This window comes from Danio rerio, chromosome 8 (assembly GCF_052040795.2).
Source record: "Danio rerio strain M-AB ecotype USA chromosome 8, GRCz13ab, whole genome shotgun sequence".
Classification (NCBI taxonomy): domain Eukaryota; kingdom Metazoa; phylum Chordata; class Actinopteri; order Cypriniformes; family Danionidae; genus Danio; species Danio rerio.
In genome coordinates, this window is record NC_141028.1 from 54,431,161 (window position 1) to 54,437,696 (window position 6,536).

The window sequence follows — 6,536 nt, forward strand, 5'->3', positions numbered from 1 at the left end:
TCTGACTAGCATTAGCTAAATTAAAGTTTGTCAGTTTTTAGTTGATAATTTGCATAGTTTTTCAATATGTTCCATTGAACGAAAGAAGGTTGCCGATGTACATGTTGTGGATCTTTTAAGTGCTGTTTCTATTTCATGGTAATATGTCTGTCACTGGAGAGAAAACTGCATATCATGGGGTCTTTAAGCATGTTAAATAAGGACTACGTTCAGAAGCGTATACTCAAACAACACTGTTTCTGTAGACCATCTATACAGTGCAACTGTATACATTTATTACACCTCACTTGGCTTTCAGTTTCATTCTAATAAATGAAAGGAATAGAAACTGCCATTGTTTTTACTTAAAGAGATTGAACAATCTCTTTAAGGATTTCATTTACAATCCAACATAACCATATTTTTTTTAGCATGGCACCCGAATGCCCAACACGATCTCACGCCCATTTCTAACTTTTTGATTTAGTGGCTAATTCGTATGAATATGTATGACCTCATTCGTATATTTAGTATGATTTGCTCATCCCCCTATGACGGCTGGGTTTACGACTGAACTCCTATGAATTTGTACGAATTAGCCACTAAACTGACAAAATGTAAAATAGTTACCTTTCTTCATGAGATCAGGCTGGAATGCCACTAGCATGTAATGCAGGGGTGTCCACACTTGGTCCTGGAGGGCCGATGTCCTGGAGAGTTTAGCTCCAACTCTAATTAATCACACCTGCAATAGCTAATCAAGCTCTTACTAGATATACTAGAACAGGGGTGTCAAACTCAGTTCCTGGAGGGCCGCAGCTCTGCACAGTTTAGTTCCAACCCTGCTCCAACACACTTACCTGTGGGTTTCAAACAAGCCTGAATGATTCAATTAGTTTGATCAGGTGTGTTTAACTGTGCAGAGCTGCGGCCCTTTAGGAATCGAGTTTGACATCCCTGTACTAGAACTAGAAACTTTCTGGCAGGTGTGTTGAAGAAAGTTGGAGCTAAACTCAGCAGGACACTGACCTTCCAGGACCGAGTTTGGACATCCCTGATGTAATGCAATGTGGTCATTAATTTGCTGCTATTCACTTCTGAACATAGCCAATCTTACAATTCATGTCTGTTTGTATTTAATAATTATATCCAATGCTGCTTATTTTAAAAATAGCAGTGGTTATTTAAAATACATTTATGAGAAATAAATCAAAATGAGTGCACTTTCTCAGATAATAAGATTAACGTTATCCTCCTGTAGTTTTTTTTTATTTATTTATTTGATTTTAAGGCTGCGTTTACACTAGGGATGCATGGTATACATGTACTTGAAAAATTCAGGTTCATATTATATTAATAAAATTTTAATATCAGTTTTACTTAATTCAGTATTTCACAAGTTGCAATTCCATAGTTCACCTGTAGGTGCTTTACAGTTTGATGCTAAAACCAATAAACTTTACAAAAGAAAGATGCGATGGATCATCAAACAGATGAAACTCCAACAACGTGTGCGAATCTAGTATATAAGGAAAATAGTACAAGTAAAACTGGCATTATTTTGAATATGAAACAGATAATAACTGAGTTTACTGCAACTGTATGCAAGGGTTGCTATAGAGAAATGCTGGGTCCGAAATCGCATATTTCCATACTATATAGAACATTAAAAACAGTATGCCAGCCGAGTAGTATGTCTAAATTCATAGTATTGGAAAAACAGTCGGTAAGAAGCACCCGGATGATCTATGACTTCCGGCGAGATTGTAAAGTGTGCATCCGATGCATGCTACGCTATTCCACGATGCACTGCGGGAGAATTCATGAATGGGAGTAACTGGCACGGGCAGGTGCTGTGATCGTGACAAAATGGCAAATTTTGTACGTCCGAGTTAAACTCATACTACTCACATTCATACTGTATAAAACAAACTTTTCTAACAGTTGAATAGTAAATTCAAATGCAGTACCTACTGAGTAGCAGGCGATTTCGGACGCAGCCAATGGGAACGTATCATTACAGTGCAGTGCATTCTGGGAATTAGTGAAAAATACAGTTGAAGTCAGAATTTTTAGCCCCCTTTTGATTTGATTTATATATATATATATATATATATATATATATATATATATATATATATATATATATATATATATATATATATATATATATATATATATATATATTTCCCAAATTAAAAGAGCAAGGAAATTTTCACAGTATGTCTGATAATATTTTTTCTTCCGGGGAAAGTCTTATTTGTTTTATTTCGGCTAAAATAAAAGCAGTTTTGAATTTTTTAAAAACCACAAAATTGTTAGGCCCTTTAAGCTAATTTGTTTTTCGATAATCTACAGAACAAACCATCGTTATACAATAACTTGCCTAATAACCCTAACCTGCCTAGTTCACCTTATTAACCTAGTTAAGCCTTTAAATGTCACTTTAAGCTGTATAGAAGTGTTTTGAAAAATATCAAGTAAAATATCATTTACTGTCATCTTGGCAAAGATAAAATAAATCAGATATTAGAAATAAGTTTTTAAAACTATTATGCTTAGAAATGTGCTGAAACAATATTCCCTCCATTAAACAGAAATTGGTAAAAAAAAAAAAAAAAAAAAAACAGGGGCGCTAATAATTCAAGGGGGCTAATAATTCTGACTTCAACTGTATATTAACATTTTTTAAATTAAGTTTTCAATTCACTTAATTTTTAAGGCTAGTTATTTGTCCCCTATGGTATTAATTTAGCATCAATACCAGGGGGTTACATTCTGGTATCGTACCGAATCCAAAATTATATCACTGTAATTAAATTACACTTGTGTATTTTCCTTTTAAAATGGCATTTTAACTGAAAATACCTTGTTTAGATTGGAGTTTTACTGCTGTACTACTCACGTAAAATGCATGATAAGTGACCATTCATGCTTATTGAGCAAATTTTATTACCGACCAGTTGTGTAATGGTCATATGAGAGGGGCTGATTGATGAATCAGAGAACAATATGTTATAATCCAGAAGACCAATCAGAGTGTTAAAAAGTGGATAGCCACACCTCCTACTGAAACAGAACTCAAGTATTTCCAATCTAAAATGTGGTATTCAGCATTTTTAAAACACTTTATTTTGGAATACACCAGGTATAACAAAACATAGTTTTTTTATTATTATTATGACGCACTAATGTAAACACAGACTAAGATTGTGATTTAAAATGTGATTCTGAGGTTTGATCTACAGTATCTACATGGAGGATAGCTAAGCAGTGTGTTTGCATGGTGGTTGTTAAGTATACTGTACATGCTCTTTTTCCAACCATATGAAAACAAATTGTGTGACATTCGCATATCAATGGAATATATATTAGCCGCTGAGTTTATGATCTCTGGGTTGCCACAGTAGCACTGTGTGGATGTACAAATGTTTGTCTGGCTGAATTCATTCATAAATGCTGTCTATTTCAGGTTAGCAGGAATCGTCAGTGCACAAATTCTAGAAACTTGCAGTTATAATAAAAGAATATATTTAGAATTAGTGTTTGGTTAAATGTGTTTTTTTATCAACAATAATATTGTGTGAGTAGTATACAGCGGGTAAAATAAGTATTGAACATTTCATGATTTTTCCTGGTAAATATATTTCTAAAGGGGCTGTTGACAAGAAATTGACCCAGATTTTGGTAAAGGCACTTATCTATGTAATCTGATTTTAAGTTCTTATTTTCTTTGGGGTTCAGGTGTGGTGGCTGGCTGGGCCATTCTATCTGCTTTATTTTCTTTTCTGAAAACAATTGAGAGTTTTCTGGGCTGTGTTTGTGGTCATTGTTTTTCTCAAATCTTCACTCTGGTTTCATCTAAATCATCTGGTAATGTGGGTGCTGGGATTGAAGCATGATATTAATTTACACTATTTCAGACCCCCTAGTTTTTCATGATTCCACGATCGCAAAATCCAACTCAAAATCAACAAAAAAGTTGCAATTTTTTGCAATCCTGCAAAATTCTTAATTAAACACTAAATAATCGCAAAAAAATGAAAATAATCTCATAAAACAACCAATTCTAAACCATATAATCAAATTATATTTATTTCAGTTGGCAATTTATTATTTTACATGACTTATAGATGTTCAGGTCACGCATTTGCAGCGCACGTGATGTATTTGAGTATCTCTCGAAAAATAACATCTCACCTGCGCCCTCACAATCATTACATTACATTGAGAGGGGGCGGAATTGTTTTGTAGCCTGTGCAGTAAGCAGACGCAAATGAAGTGTGAGTGATTTAAATGTGAAGTCGTTGCAAAGATTGGATTAGGCATCCTGTGGTGCGAATTGACCGTTTTGTGCATTTCACGTGCTTAAGACTGCAAAAGAAAGTGGGAAACATCTAACAAACGGAGCAAAGGAACAAACAGAAAAGCAAGCAGCTTACAATGATGGAGATTGGTTCAAGGATGACGGCCGCTAGACGTGACCGAATTTAAGGACATTATTTGTGCTTTACATGTATGGCTGGTATTATGGTGTGCGTAAAACTAATTGATTTCATTTAAGTTTTTTCCTGCAGTTAACGAAAGTAAACGCTTCCCGGCTATTAACAAGTTTTACGGCAATCCGTGTTTTAGGGGTATTACAGGAGGGAAAGCCCTAACGCATGTCCTGAAGGAGGTACATTATGCTCCGGGGAGTAAAATCTGAGAGAAAGTAAGATCGTGGATAAAAATAAGAGTTATACAACCTTTCTTTGGCTCAATCTCTATCGATTTAGATATGTTTTAGATCTTGTCTTGACAAGAGACCAAAATAAAGAACCTTTATTTTTATTATTTTTGATATATATATATATATATATATATATATATATATATATATATATATATATATATTATATATTATATATATATATATATATATATATATATATATATATATATATATATATATATATAGATAGATAGATAGATAGATAGATAGATAGATAGATAGATAGATAGATAGATAGATAGATAGATAGATAGATAGATAGATAGATAGATAGATAGATAGATAAATAAATCTTGAAAAACTAGGGGGTCTGCTATTAATTTACACTATTTATTAATAACTACTGAGAGATTTCAGTTGCTGTCTGGTCTTTCCATGCCTTTCATTACCTTCCTTCATGTGTTTATTATTTTTTCTCTGTGTCATTTAATTTTAATACACATAACTTAATTTCTGAACTAATAAGCTTCATTTTCTTTGTGTATGTATAGATTACTTTAGTCGTTACTAACATCCGGTGAAAATCGGTCAACAGCAAAAGTAATTGGTGATGTGTTCAATACTTATTATTTATTTTGTCTAGAGAACATTGGTGTACATGATCAGTCAGCTAGGCCACATTACTTAACTTATGTTGCCTTGGATGCCGTTATTAAATCAATTTTACATGATGCAAATCACTGGTATGTTACTGTTGGTTTTAATTCGTAAACTAGACCTTTAAAAGTTTTATACTACATCGCAGACAGTGTTTTCAGGATATAAGTAAGAAGAGAGTTTTAAAATCATATTCTGCTTTTAGCTTTGGTCTGGGTTTCATAGCTCGGGTGAATCAAGTGAATGTTATGCAAGTGTGACATTTGGTAGGCTTTCTCTATACTCTGTGTTGAGTGATGCAGTGTGTAATTTGGGGCTGTTGTGACCATCTCAAGACAAGCCTAAGTGTGTTTGACATTCAGCAAGGAAGTATTAGTTTAATGTGGCTTACTGGCGATGGTGCACGACAGCTCTAAGTTTTTACATGGGGATTCAGTGGTGTGATGCAAAGCCCCTTCACACTGCAACCGGAGCTTACAGCATGAAGTGCAGTTTATCATCCTGCTCATTCTGCTCAATAAACACTTCATTTTTTCATCTTTTTAACATCCTAAAGGTTTCTCTGTACTTTTTTTGTAGATCAGTGGCATGTAGTTCCATAGAAACACAATCTAAATATTGTTTAAAGAAAGAGCACATTAAATTCACACCTAAAATAAACTTTCCATGTCTATATGTACAGCATCTGTGGCTTTAGAAGTAAAGGCAACAAGGTTAAACGTCCTTACTCAGCAAGCAATGTTTTGCAATGGGTTTAAAACCAATGTGTTTAAAAGATGTCTCACAAATGTCCAAACATAGAAGTCTATTAGACGTCTAGCAATAGCCCAAAAATACACTAGTCATCAAATTAGATTAGACATATTCACATGTGTAGCCGTTCATTATTGTGTATTTGATGACTAGTCAATTTTTAGAGTATTGTTAGACATCTAGATGTTTACTAACAGCCCCAATTTAGCCTTGTTTTAGCTAAGATGTTGTGTTAGACATCTGTTAAATACACAAAAAAATGCTTGCTGGGAAGTTTACAAAACTGAATGGGAAATGTAAATATACTTACATAACATTCACAGCGATTTAAGCACTATGAATAGACTTACAGTGGAAGTCTAGCAGTGGCTAGCAACACCCCTCTCCCCTACTCTCTGCCCAAGATAAAGAAAATAAAGATGAATTGACAACA

At 33.9% G+C, this 6,536-nt stretch overlaps 1 protein-coding gene and 1 long non-coding RNA gene across 15 annotated transcripts in view; one reads left to right on the forward strand and one right to left on the reverse strand.

The window, feature by feature from the left end:
- espn (espin) overlaps positions 1 to 6,536 on the forward strand; it is a 156,070-nt gene that overhangs the window by 131,889 nt on the left and 17,645 nt on the right.
- LOC147842865 (uncharacterized) overlaps positions 1 to 6,536 on the reverse strand; it is a 36,128-nt gene that overhangs the window by 2,502 nt on the left and 27,090 nt on the right. The window lies entirely within an intron of this gene.